The sequence below is a fragment of the Oscarella lobularis genome, chromosome 6 (assembly GCF_947507565.1).
Source record: "Oscarella lobularis chromosome 6, ooOscLobu1.1, whole genome shotgun sequence".
Taxonomy (NCBI): domain Eukaryota; kingdom Metazoa; phylum Porifera; class Homoscleromorpha; order Homosclerophorida; family Oscarellidae; genus Oscarella; species Oscarella lobularis.
This window is the reverse complement of record NC_089180.1, coordinates 2,920,909-2,935,110: the sequence shown is the minus strand read 5'-3', so window position 1 is coordinate 2,935,110 and position 14,202 is coordinate 2,920,909. Positions and strand designations below refer to the sequence as shown.

At 45.0% G+C, this 14,202-nt stretch overlaps 1 pseudogene; it reads left to right on the top strand.

Annotated features, from left to right (window-relative positions):
* Window positions 1-3,415: 3,415 nt before the first annotated feature.
* LOC136188191 (uncharacterized) lies at window positions 3,416-4,468 on the top strand (annotated as a pseudogene).
* Window positions 4,469-14,202: the final 9,734 nt, after the last annotated feature.

The following is a 14,202-nucleotide window of genomic DNA, read 5'->3' as shown; positions in this document are numbered from 1 at the left end:
TCGGAGGCGGCGAGAACGACTCTTACTTTTTCGGCTATGCGTCTTGTGCGGTCGTTATCCACCGTCGTGATCTTCTCGTGCACGGCCGAGTCGACTGCCTCACGAAAGCTATAACAACTCTAGCTTCACTGCAAACGGTCACGTGATGCGCAGTTGCCTATCCATCTATCTATGACGTAATTAATGAATTGATTTTACGTTGCACGGCCAAAAAAACAATACTCGGACAAACAAGCAGAGAATCGATAGTTTAAATAAGTTTCTCCTCTTTATATTTTGTGGGCAGCATGGCGCATATGTTGCGTGGAACTGGGTTTCCAAAAATGAACACATCTGCTTTCTCAAACTTTAGTCGCACGCTGTGAGACAAGGTTGTCGAAGGACGGTCACAGGCAGGGAGCACTTCTATTCTGCTTAGAAGCACAATATCATCTGTTGCCACACAATGCCAATAGCTAATGAAATAGAGATGGAAGTTTGTCATATTCCAAAAAGATTCACAGCTTTTTAAAATGTACCTTTTTGTAACGACTTCTGCGGTTTTTGCAGCACTTTCCTTTGCTATTTTTTTTTCTTTTTATTCGCGTAAATCGAAATCGGCCCATAATGTCCGGAAAACAATTTTCAAAAACTGTTTGAAAAACTTGTCAAAATCAGGGTTTAGAGTATCCTATCGCCAGAGCGGATGCGACAGTTAGATTCAAAGAGAATTAGCAATTTCGTTTGTAACGGTGGCCATGCGGAAAACGCCTACGTTGATCTCAAGCCGATTCCCCGTTTGGCATGTAGGGAACGCCCGTTCCTGGCCTAAATGGGGCGTTTTTGGCTAAACAAATGCGATAGGCTACAGAGCCGGCGGAGCGTTTTTGAAGTTGACCAGGCACTTTTTGCGCGCTTCGAAATTTTTTTGAACACGCCCATTCAAGACAAGGTTTTTAATTAACTCACTCAGAGTTTAAATTTTCCGAAAAATCTTAGCCTACTTTCATTATCCGTAACAAATTTGTTTGATACTTCTAAAAGATTTAGTTTGTCTAGTTCTTCTTTGTATGAGCTCAGAGTCATTAACGGATTTAGTCGCTCCTGCCCCGTTCAATTCCGAAGATAGGATTTAATTCTTCTCAGAGTAGAGAAGGATCTTTCGCTTGTAGCATTTGTGGCAGGTAGAACAAAAGGTAAAGAAGATACAGTGCCCATTTGGCATAAAAAGCTCTTCTAGTTTGGCGAAAGATTGCGTAGACATGTCAATATATTGTTAATCTTAACTTCATCAAAGGATTTGCCCTCAACTGCAAAGTCACATTGTAGTATTTCTAGCTGTGCTGAAAGCTCTTCTTTGTGAAGATCGGCCTGTATATGTACACTAATCCGCTACACGTGATATAGCTACGGCCAGACTGCCTAACGTCAATATATTTTTTTGGCTTTACAAAATGTTGGTCCGGCAGCTGCCGTACCTGCCAGACCCGTCGCGCCGGCCCTGCGGCTAATCCAGAGACAGCGCGTTGACTACATCTATCCGATTTTGATACGTCTGGCTTTTATTGTTCAGATGTGGGACGGCCCCCCGTTTCCCATGTAGGAGTGACCGCGAATGGAACGTGATTCCGGCCTTGGTTAAACAAACTATACGTACCTGCCAATACACCTACCTTTGGAAGAAGCGTGAAAAGCTATATGGACTAAGACTTCGAACGGTGTCTGGGAGAAATTGTTGGGAGCAGCGAGCGTTATCCGGGGATTTGAAAGCCATTTGCGAGACACACATAGGACCCTCAAGAATACACTGTAACTACGTGTGACTAGGCAAGTTTCCAATTCCTCTCTATTTTCTATGATGTAACGTATTAGAGACGTATAACTGACGTTGTTCTTGGCAGCAGCTGAAACGGGGGCATCTCTGTCTCTGAGCGTAAATGTCTGGGCTGGCTTCTCAAAGCCCAATTCGAAACGAAAGTCGAATTGTTCGTCACCAACAACACATCTCACGTTGTCGTCACATTTTTCCATTGTTCAACTGTCGTAAACGAAATGAAAAAAATACAATTATTATCAGATCTTGTACGTACCGCCGTCAGGCAATCGAACATCGTAGAATCGCAGACTTCTTCTACGGAAGGGCTGCAAAGGCCGTAGATAATGTAACACACGAAAGACCTAGTTGGGAAATGGAACAATGTAGTACCGTATGTCTAGGACACATACGTGGCAAACACAGAGGGGCATGGAACTTCCTGCAAAATGGACAATTCCACCATCATTCTAAGGAAATACTATTTTTCTTCAATGAGATCTTTGGGACTTTTCGCGGGAAGTAGATGACCGGCTTTGCCACAAACCAATGGACCGTCAAGGAGTTTCTGAAGAACTCTTGTTAGGAAGTCGCGTCGTGGCCCCCCGTCATCGACACCACACTGACCCACGAATCGAACTTTAAAAAGAGATTTCCAGGTAATTCTATGTTGTTTGAAGGCTCGCATTGAGTCGGAAACTAAGTGTTGGCGGCGTACATCAAACCTTTCGAAGTCCTTGTGATCGAATTATTACATAGCCCCAAACTTGCGAAATATGTTCAGCTCCTCATTGATTCTACACACGCAATTACAACAACGTTCGCTTGCGTGGACCTTACTAGTCCATCATACTCGATGTCAGCCGCTGCCGGGCTTTTATCAATAGCATCAGCGATCTTTTCCCCATTGTTCCGCCCTCGCCCTCAGAATCAGACGAAGAAATAGAAATAACAGCGCACGATGTGTACAATCTGGTTCATATGTTATAAACGACGTCAGAAACTGCAAAGCTCTTTTTACTTGTAAGATGAAGTCACGTTCTCTGGAGTCTTCTCCGTCTTCGGCTTGTCCTCCATTCGTACTTTACGCCGTTTCAGTAAAGGAGACGACAATGAGGGCGTAGCTGGACGGTGCTCACGAACAACTTTGGCTGTGTCATGGGGTACGTATGTAACAATCTGAGATAAGACACATTTCTAAAAGCACACGTCACCACCTTATCATCCAGATCTCGTTCAGGAATGACGTAAATAATCTTTTGCTTGAAGAACTTTTGCACTGTTACTCCGCCCAATTGTTTTCCTTCTGGAAGTTTTGGCCTGATAAGTTAAAGGCCAACGGCCATGTGGAGTTCAACGCTAAAAACGTAATTCACGTACGATATAGTCAATGTACGTTATCATTACCCAACGTCATAATCGTAGTCGAATTTCTCAAGGAATTCGTCTTTGATTCTTTTAATTAGTTCGGTATCTGACCATAACGTATCGATCTCAAAAAGATTTAGAATGAATCCTTGTTAAAATAAAATTTATCCGACCTTGTCAATGCTGCTGGCGAACATTAAAGAAAAAAGCGTCTTCGATGGTGATCGATCCACTTTAGCACTTTTGTTGAAAAGGATGGGATTCAAATATCTTAAACGAAACGATAAAATATATTTTTACGAAAGAAAAGAGATTATCGTACAGAGGCACAAATTCCTTCGAGCCATTAAGAAATACCGTGCTGAAGAGCGGCCTTTGATCTTCCTTGACGAGACGTGGGCAAATTCACATATCGCACCCGAGAGAATCTGGATCGATAACGATGGGAAAGGAGGGTGGAAAAGACCAAGCGGCAAAGGCCAAAGATTGATAATATTGCATGCAGGTACATTAATCATAAAATTTGGAACAATAAATAGTATATAAATTGTAGGCTGGAGCAAGGGGTGGATATCAAACGCCGACTTGGTCTTTCTGTCAAAAAAGCATAGTGGAGACTATCACGATGAAATGAACTCCTCGCACTTTAATGAATGGTTCGAGACGAAGCTGTTGCCGAACTGTCCTCCAAATTCTGTAATTGTTCTTGACAACGTCCCGTACCATAATTTTGTGATTGAGAAAATTCCGACCAAATTGTCGCGTAAATCTGATATGCAGGAATGGCTTACTCAGCACAAAATCCCGTGGGACAACTACGACTTGAAAAAAGACTTTTCGAGAAAATTTCGTTTGCGCAGCCTACCAAAAAATTTGTTGTAAATAACCTCGCTCATCGGAAAGGATTTGATGTCCTCCGTACCCCTGTAGCTCACTGCGAGCTCAATCCGATCGAGCTGGCATGGGCGCAGGTGAAAGGGTATCTGAGAAAAAAACAACAAAACGTTCAGGCTCAAAGATCTTTTAGAGATGGTACCACAAGCGTTCGATTCTGTTACACCTGAAATGTGGGAAGCTTTCTGTCGTCACTCAGAAAAAGAGGAGCGCCAATTTTGGGAGAAAGACGGCCTACAAGAAGAAGCAGTAGAGAGATTTATTATAGAAGTGGGAAAGACTGACAGCGAGGTGGAAGACGGCGAGGGCGAAAATGCAACGGAAGACAGCGATGACGAGACCGAAGACGAGTTAGACGAACAGGATAAGGAACTGAAAAAGAGGAATCTCGTTACGGAGCTTGACGTCACTTAATTGCATAATAGAATTAGCAACACCCACTTCTTCTTTGACATGCGTAACCAGTGCTGCACACTAGGACTTGTAGATATCAACGCGAAAGCAGTCCACCAAAATTCCCGTCGTTCCGCGCTTTTGAACAAGGTAAGAGCGGCGCGTCTACGCCCAAGGATAGAGATTTTATTGGCACTTTCTGATCGGCCAACTCAGGCTGGACAGAGAGTAGTCTGTCAACTTTTCATCGCATCATTAGATCTAGAACAACAAAAGCCATCTTTGGTTGAGATCTCACTACCCCTATTTGACCGAATACAACCAGTTAATATATTTTCCCCTCGTGCGTCTTCCCAATTTTTGTCCCTTGTTTTCTTGTCTTTGCCTTATCGACCGACTGCTGTTTTAACGCCGGTGTTACTTCAACTCTCTCTCTTTGGTCTTCCGCTGTGGTTGGATCGCATTCTTCAGATTTCTCTTTTGTTCGCATCCTTTTCTCTGCACCACGGAATTTACCGTTTCGGTGCGACACATGTGGTATGCAAAATGATTCGTCCATTGGCATTTCAAACACGTTTTCTCCCATGCAAAACACTTCCGGAGAGCATGTTTTCTTCCGCATCGTGTACATTCCTTCTTCCCACTTTGTTTACTGTCCTGTTGCCTCTGTACCGCAAAAATTCTTTCTGGTTGAAGTTCATCTCGCACGGTGACCACTGCGTCCACGTTTGCTTTCCTTTTGACGTCCTCCATTCTTTTCGTTTGTGCCACCGCCATCTCTTCTGAGCGACATATTTCCAAAGCCTTTTCAAGGATGAGATCATCTGCGGAGAAGAGTCTTTTTGTCACCCGGTGGTCCAAAAGCCCCACAACCAATCTGTCACCGATCAACGAGACCCGTATCGTTCCTAACGCGCACGTTTGTGCGAACTTACGCAAGTCCGTCACGTCTTTTTTTAACCGTTTCGCCGATTTCCTAATATCGCGTGAAGAATTGATATCGTTTGCAGGTAAGATTCGTCTAAATGAGGGATGCAATATTTCTCGAATTTCTCGAGCACGAGAGCGAATTTGTCCTTTTCCCCTTCATAATCCGATTTGAACGTCTCAAAGGCGTCTTGCCCTTTGTCACCAATATCAGGCAGAAGCACAGACCTTTTTGATGTTGTCCGGCATATCTTCTCCCGCTGGTCGGGTTTCTCACCGCCAAATCACCGTACGTAGGCATATGTAATCCTTCCAAATTCAGCATTGTAGCCTTCCACTCCTGTCACCGAGCTCTGCTCCACTAAAGTGGGCGTGGATTCAAACCCCACTCCTGCCACCACGTAGGATCTGGTAAGCACGATGTCTGATGATGTAACGTCTACTATGTGTCTCAATATACATGTATGCACGTACACTACACGCCTAACTTGAACATTGGTGAGAGGGGCTCTCAAACGAGATCTTGCAATATCTAAACGTGTTTGTCTGTTTGTCTTTCGGTATACCCTGACGTAACAATCAGAAGCCTTGTAGAAAGTTCTGGATTTTTAAAACTAGATAAAAGTTTGACTGCAACAGAGCAGTCACATTAACTTCTGTCAGTTGGGGGAGGCTTGTCGGCGTTATGTTAGCAAAGGGCTGGCAGGCGGCACAAAGATGGAATATTGCCCAAACTTTGGCTGCGAGCAGTCCCTCCTAAATAAGCAAGTGCAGCGGAAAATAAGCTTGCCGGTAGTATATGTTTACTAGCAGGCAATTCGGCGACTCCAACGCGATTGCAGAAGTCTAGATGACGCCGCTGCTCAGCGGAACATGAGCTCTCGCGACTACATTTCTCTACGGGATCAAAATATGGTATATCTACCGGTATATCCAATTTCTGCTCGTCTCTTGTCATAAAGAGTTGAACATGCCCTTTTCCATGGCAGGGCTTTCCATTAAAAAGCGCTAAAAACATATTTAGCAGAAACTTCAATTTTTCACTGAAGCATACTACTTTATCTTATAGTAAATGTTCATCTTAGAAAATCGGCTCACCTGACAAATGTTTTTTCAACTATTTCCTTTATTGAACACGCCACTGACTTTGTAGGAATCTCTCGCCAGCCCAAAGTGTCCAATCTAGGAAGAGTCGTTGTAAGACGCAGAGTTAACCGATTGAAGTTGTTTTCCAAACAACAATGTTTTTCTTGAAATCTATATAGTTACATTTGCTTTATTCTGATTCTTCTCGTTATTGATGCAAGCTTGTCAAAACGTTACTGCGTTGATGGGAACGCGGGGGAGAGGTTTTCCTGTGTACCTTAATATGGGAAACCACCGCGCCAACCGTGTATACGTACTCCCACGGGCAATGCACCCACCCAAAATTCCTGTTTTGCCAACTCCTGTTGCGAAAATTCTATTTATTGCCGATCTCTCTTTGGGAAAGGAGATTGGTGGAATCCTCCAGTAGATCTTCGACTTTTGTCTGCCGTAGAACGTAACTCCTTCTGTTTGGCCAACACATATGCTGCCGTACATTTTACCTACAGATCAGGTATTGGTACATACATATTGATTATGCCTGTCAGCTGTAGAGACTGCTTAACGGTCCTGCAATCGGAACCCTTGCGTTATAGCAACTCCTCTACATTAAAGAGTTTTTCCTCATAATTCCTTTAATCGTAATTGTCCGACAGACACATTACGGGTGGAATGTCGTTTCATTGATGCGAGATTTCCCTAGCTGTTCTTAACCTTTCCACTTCATTCATTCGATTCACAACGTCAAAACTTCGCTTCGTCTCTGCTCTCACCAGTGTCTCGGTAATTTTGTCATCGCTGCAAGATGGTCATCTGAGCTCTATCCTGTAATACCAGAGGACTCTGATCTGTAGAAGAGTTTCGGGATTGCGTTAAGTTTTTTGAGTAAAGTAACTGTAGGATAATACAACGTTTCGAGCTACGGTATGTTCTCGTTGCTTTCCTACAATACGGAGTTTGTGCCAAACCGTTTCATTCGCAGTCTCTATCGGGTCTTACTTTTACTTCAGTGAACGAACGCAACTGGCGTCAAAATGCTGCATTAGTATCTGACGGCCTTCTCTCCTGTTTCTATTAGTATCTGACGGTCTTCGCTCCCCTTTCTGTTAGTATCTGACGGCTTTCGCTCTTGTTTCTATTAGTATCTGACGGCCTTCGCTCGTCTTTCTATTAGTATCTAACGGCCTTTGCTCGTCTTTCTATTAGTATCTGACGGCCTTCGCTCTTGTTTCTAATAGTATCTAACGGCCTTCGCTCTCGTTTCTATTAGTATCTGACGGCCTTCGCTCCCCTTTCTATTAACAGCTAAAGCTAAGACAAACATAAAAAACATTTTATTTTTCCAAAACAGCAAGGGGAATGCGGGTATCGGTTGAGAGGACTTGATAGCGTCATGCCATTAGTCCAAGTAGACAAACTAGTGAAAGCAGTTTTAGGAATCACATCAGTTGATGACTTGCTGGCTTTGTCGGTGCAGAAGAAATATGCAGCAGACATACTCAATATTATTAGAAATTATTCACCTAAGAATTCCGTTTCACAAGTTGTTTTACGCGATTTCTTCTAATAAAGTTTGATTACAAAAAGATCCTGTTGCAGCAAGCTACCGTTTGCAAAACACCCCAGTCGCAAAGCTCAAACCATTAAATAACTGGATTTGCGAAGAAAAACTGACTATCGCAATGTTAATTTGACTTTGAATGAAGCACTAACGCAGCGCAAAGTAGGAGAGACGATGCCTAACGAAAAGGCAAATCTCTTCTGAAATTGATCGATAGTTTGAAAATTGTAGACGGAAGGTTTTTTCCAGACCCAGATATATTTTTCTGTTAAAAAATTTCCAGCAAAAGAAGTTTTTAATTAATGAAATCCTTGGTGACTCAGGCGGATCAGGTCCGTTACAGAGAGAATCCTCAATTCAACGAGGGCTTCGTAGACGTCTCGTTTGTACTCCAAGTCTTTTTGTGTTTCCGGAAAAACTGGTTGGATCTTTGGAATCGTATACGACGCTACTGTTGCCTTCGATGAGGCGGCGCCGGAGTCGTTCGATGACGATTCTTTTAAAGTATGCGAGGTCGGCGTCGTCTTCAAAGACGTAGACGATCCAGCATCGTGCGTCTCTTCCTTAAGGGGTTAGAGTTATCGGAAGGGTTATTTTTAGTAACGGCGGACACAATGCGAGCTCTCCGAAAGACATGGGGGCACGAAGAGCCACGAAGGGACGGCCGCATGCTTTGGACGGCATGTTGCTTCGGGTGGTTTGTTTTTTTGCGCGCCGGAGAGTTCAAGGTGCCGGCAGTCGCCCCGTTTGATCCAGCGCTGCACCACAGCTTAGCGGACGTCCAGGTGGACAACTGGCGCGCGCGGGAAGGACGCTTTGGTGCGGCGTATGCAGCAAGCTCTATCCAAAGCGGAATCAACGCCAGCAAGTACACAGGGTACAGCTTCCGGATCGGCGCCGCCACCGCGGCGGCGGACGCAGGCATCGAGGATTTGACGATCCAGACCCTGCGCTGTTGGCGCAGCGACTCCTACCAAAGGTGTTTGCGTCGCTCTTCCTCTTCCAAAGCCTTAATGAAAGGAGAAATCCAAAGCGTCCCCCACGCTGCGTTACATTGGTGACAGGGCTGCGTTACATTGGTGACAGGACTGCGATTCGAACTCGCACGCTCCAAAGAGATGAATGAAAACGACGAAAACGCCGACGCCAACGCGGCTGCAGCCGCTGCGCGGCCGATCGTCCACGTCGTTAATCGCGCAATCAAAATTCGGTGACGGCAATCTTGACCGCTGGCTCTGGCGGTTCGAGGTTTGCGCGAAGGCGTACGGATGGGACGCTGACGCTCGCCGTCTGTATTTGCCCACCTACCTGAAGGACCGCGCTTGGGTAGTGTTCGAGCACTGCGAGGAGCAAGAAATTAAAGGCTACGACGACCTCGTCGCCGCTTTGAGAAAAGTTTTCGGGACGAATACGCGGAAGAAAAGAATGCACGCGCACCGACTTCTGGAGGCGCGAAAATTCTGACGCGGGTGTGAATCAGTGGATGAATACGCGCACGACCTGGAGAAGCTACTGAAACGCGCAATGCCGACGCTCGACCGAGCAAAGAGAAGATCAGCTGAAGCAACGTTTTGTCGCCGGACTGCCGAGCTCGCTGCGACATGAATTGGAAGTGAATCCGCCCGCCACGTTCGAAGCGACAATTGAGAAAACAGAGGACTTGCGTTTGCTGCAAGATCGCCGCCGGGAAGGAGACGCTGCCGCCGCGCGACCGGGATGGGAACGACGACTGCCGCCGCGTGGAAGTCAACAAGGAAGATTTCGCGCCGCAGCCGACCTGTCTAGGGGTGCCGTTGGTGACAGACGAGTGGAGTAAGTCGGCGTTGAAAGTGACAGCGCCGACTTGCATGAGCGAATGACACGTCTGGAGCTGTTAATCGAACAGATCGCGCTGCAAAGAGCGCTGCCGACATCGAACGCGGCAGAATCGTCGAATACGGGCAAACAAGTTTGCTACCGTTGCGGACAGACCGGGTATTACGTTGGAAATTGTTCTGTGCGAGAGGGGCGCCGTTGTTTAAATTGCAACGAAGTAGGCGACATTGCGAGAATGTCCGAGAGAAAAGCGATAAAGAAACGGAGGAATCACGGAACACAAGGTTTCGGTTGTTAATGTGGGAACGCGATGAGGCGAAGCAATCGGGTCGATCATCGCGTGCGCCGTCGTCGATCCGCTTATCGCGGTAGAAAAAATTGGCACGCCTCACGCCGCCTACCTGTTTGATACCTGCGCAACTGTTTCATTGTGCTCGCGTTCGTTCGCTGACAAAAATGCGATGAAGCCGGCGACCCCACGAAGCATATTACGAGCGGCTGCAGAAGAAGAGATTCCGATAATCGGCTGCTGCAATATGGTAGTGAAGATTGGCGAACTGGAAGCGAGACACGAGTTTGGGGTAACGAGCGCTCTTTTGGCGAACCCGATTATTGGACTTGATTTCATGAGGCCGCGCGGTGCAAAGATTGACACGGGAACAGGGCAGCTGTGGTGGAACGCTGGAAGGATCAGTTTGGGACGCCGACGCCGCCGAGGGAAGAGCTGATAGCAACAGTGGATGGGCGATTGCTGGGAAGCTTTGCTCGACAACTCGAAACGCTGCAGAAGACTGTGAGCGAAGAGCTACTCGTTAAAAAGGAGCTGATCAAGCAGAGGAGTCAATTTCATTAGATTATCACAGTGGCAATGGCAAATTTATCGCCGTCTTACAGCTTTGAGGAAAAGATTTATTATTGCTCTATATTCGGGGTAGGCCTGTTCCACCTATCACTAAGCCACTCTTGGCTCACTGTCTGTTTATCAGATTCACGGGGTGCTTGATGTAATTTTGAGAAAGTGCCGGACGCAGGCCCAAATGCCTTCATGCTCTAATGAAATACGTATTGGGTCTGGTAATCGCGAACTCGCCCATAATTGAACGCTCTTTTGACAACAATGTTTGACGTGCCTGTCCAAGATCTATGCATTTGGAGGAGTGGCTGCAGTTGGACCCACATTTTTCTGGAAAACAAGTTGAACCGCTTCATGCCAGAAGGCATGTGCAAGTTCCAGACACTGAATCGCAACCGGCATTGTTTAGACATGTAATAAAAAAACCTTTACAGAACTAATTTTTGCTTTGCACTACAGTACATCCTCGATTATCCGAACCTTGTTTAAATTAACCGAATCCTCGATTATCCGAAACGTAGATTTTAAGTCACGTGACCTAATTTTCTAACGCGCTAAGCTGAAATGACGTCATTGACGTAAAAAAATTACGGCAATTTTCCAAAATTGCTTTCTTTGAACCGTACGTTCGATTTTAGTGTCCTCGATTATCCGAAATTTTGATTATCCGAACCCCTCCTGAAACATTGGGGTTCGGATAATCGAGGATGTACTGTACTTGCTACCATTCTGGTAGTTGGAACCGTATATTTTTCTTCAGAGCACGGAAGTTTGCAGAGCTTTCCGTGCCAACCAGCTAAGCAGTCGCACTTAATTAAAATCCCAGAAAAGTGCGGTCAGAAAATAAAAGACTTCAAGTAACTGAATTTGCTGCTTCGCAAAATGCCGATAGGTGGAGCGCGGGCATCTCATGAAGCGTGGGACTAACGATCTTTTAATCGTAACAGCAGAACAAAATTCTTCTTTGCACTAATTTGAAAGCTCAAACCCAACTATCATCTGAATCAAACACTGCACTTCTCTAATTAGAAGATGGTTCGACTCATAGGCGACACGGATACGCACAGGATCCCCACTTAGCATCCCATTGACGCAAAAGAATTCTTCGTCAATCGGCACCACATTATCACATAGGGACAGTAAAACACCATCTATGTGACGTTATGTGCAGAAGAATAGAACAAGCCACCCGAGGTCAGGCGGAGAGTCCTCTGTGGAGAAAAATGAGGCAAATGAGACTAACGGCTTCAAACTTCGGACGAGTGTTCAAACGAATTAGGTCACGTCATCCAACATCTTTACTCAACAGTCTTCTTAGCAACAAATCAGTTGACACCGCCTCTACAAGATGGGGAAAGTCTCATGAGTGTGATGCTGTTGAAGAGTACGAAACATTGTCAGGGCGCAAAACTCAGGAATGCGGTCTTTTTGTTAACCCACGTTTTTGCTGGCTTGGGGCTTCTCTTGATCGACTGGTGACCGATCCAGCTAAGAAGCTAAGTACCGATGGACTCCTCGAAATTAAATGTCCCTTCAGTGCTCGTGAAATGACCGTACAAGAATATCAGAAGCAAAATCGTCCTGTGTTTCATTCACAGATGGACAGATGCACCTGAAAGAGGGACATAATTACTTCTATCAAGTTCTTGGACAAATTGCAATTTCGGGAAGGCCTTAGTGCGATTTCGTTGTCTGGACTCCAAGTGAAATGGCAATCGAGCGAATTTACTTCAACAAAAAAAAGTGGAAGAGCTGTTTGGATGTGCTCACATCGTTTTATTTTGATATTCTCATAGCTCATATCAGATTTGGCCAACATTCTTTGAAGTAATCTAAGCTATTAGTTTGGGAAGAAAGTTTGACAAATGGCAACAAATAAACCATATCCTCGACAAATCACGGTGCATTGATAGGGACGACTTGTGACAGGATTCGAAACGTCTTTACGCGGTTGATTGCTCGTTCAACGTGTATTCGAACTGATGCAATACGTCTGGTATTGACCTCATCCTTAACATGATATCAGGAGAACAAAATTGATCACTTCGCTCATTCCTAACTACGTCAAGGATCACGGCGTTATGGACGGAAACGGAATCCAGTTGCTTCTGCAAGAAACGAAGGTGGGAGAGTGCACCGACTACTGCAACGGCCATGCTTTGTTGTGAACTTGTGGTCATCATGTTCATTTTTCGTGTATTTAGCCGGTGTTCTTTTGACCACCATTTTGACGTCGATAAAAAGGAGCTAGTGCCATCGTTGTACGAACTGTTTTTATAGATGGCAACATATCGCTCACAAAAAAATGCAAGTATCTGACGTCGTTCGTTCCCCTTTTTATAAATATCTGACATCGTTTGCTCCCCTTTCTATAGGTATTTAACGTCGTTCGTTCCCTTTTCTATAAGTATCTGACATCAATCGCTCCTCTTTCTATAAGTATCTCACGTCGTTCGTTCCCCTTTCAATAAGTATCTGACATCGTTTGCTGCCGTATCTATCAGTATCTGACGTCGTTCGCTTCCCTTTCTATAAGTATTTGACGTCGTTCGTTTCCTTTTCTATAAGTATCTGACGTCGTTCGCTCCCCTTTCTATAAGTATCTGACATCGTTTGCTGCCGTATCTATAGGTATCTGACGTCGTTCGCTCCCCTTTCTATAAGTCAATGACATCGTTCGCTCCACTTTTGACGTCGTTTGCTTCCATTTCTATAAGTATCTGTCATCGTTCGCTGCCGTATCTATCAGTATCTGACGTCCCTTTCTTTATGTATCTGACATCGTTCGCTTCCCCTTCTACAAGTATCTGACGTCGTTCGCTCCCCTTTCTATGAGCATCTGACGTCGTTCGCTCCCCTTTCTAGAAGTGTCTGGCGTCGTCCGTTCTCCTCTCTAAAAGTATCTGACGTCGTTCGCTCCCCTTTCTATATGTATTTGACATCGTTCGCTCCCTCTTCTACAAGTATCTGACGTCGTTCGCTTTCCTTTCTATAAGTATCTGTCATTGTTCGCTGCCGTATCTATAAGTATCTGACGTCGTTCGCTCCCCTTTCTATGAGCATCTGACGTCGTTCGCTCCCCTTTCTATAAGTGTCTGACGTCGTTCGTTCTTCTTTCTAAAAGTATCTGACATCGTTCGCTTCCCTATATATAAGTATCTGACATTTTTCGAAGCGGTATCTATCAGTAACTGAAGTCGTTCGCTTTCCTTTCTGTAAGTATCTGACGTCGTCCGCTCCCCTTGATATAAGTATCTGACATCGTTCGCTTCCCTTTCTATAAATATCTGACATCGTTCGTTCTCTTTTTTATAAGTATCTGACATCGTTTGTTCCCCTTTCTATATGTATCTGACATCGTTCGCTCCCCCTTCTACAAGTATCTTACGTCGTTCGTTCCCCTTTCTTCAAAAATCTGACGTCGTTCGTTCTCTTTCTATAAGTATCTGACGTCGTTCGTTCTCTTTTCTATAAGTATCTGACATCGTTCGTTCTCTCTTCCATAAGTATCGG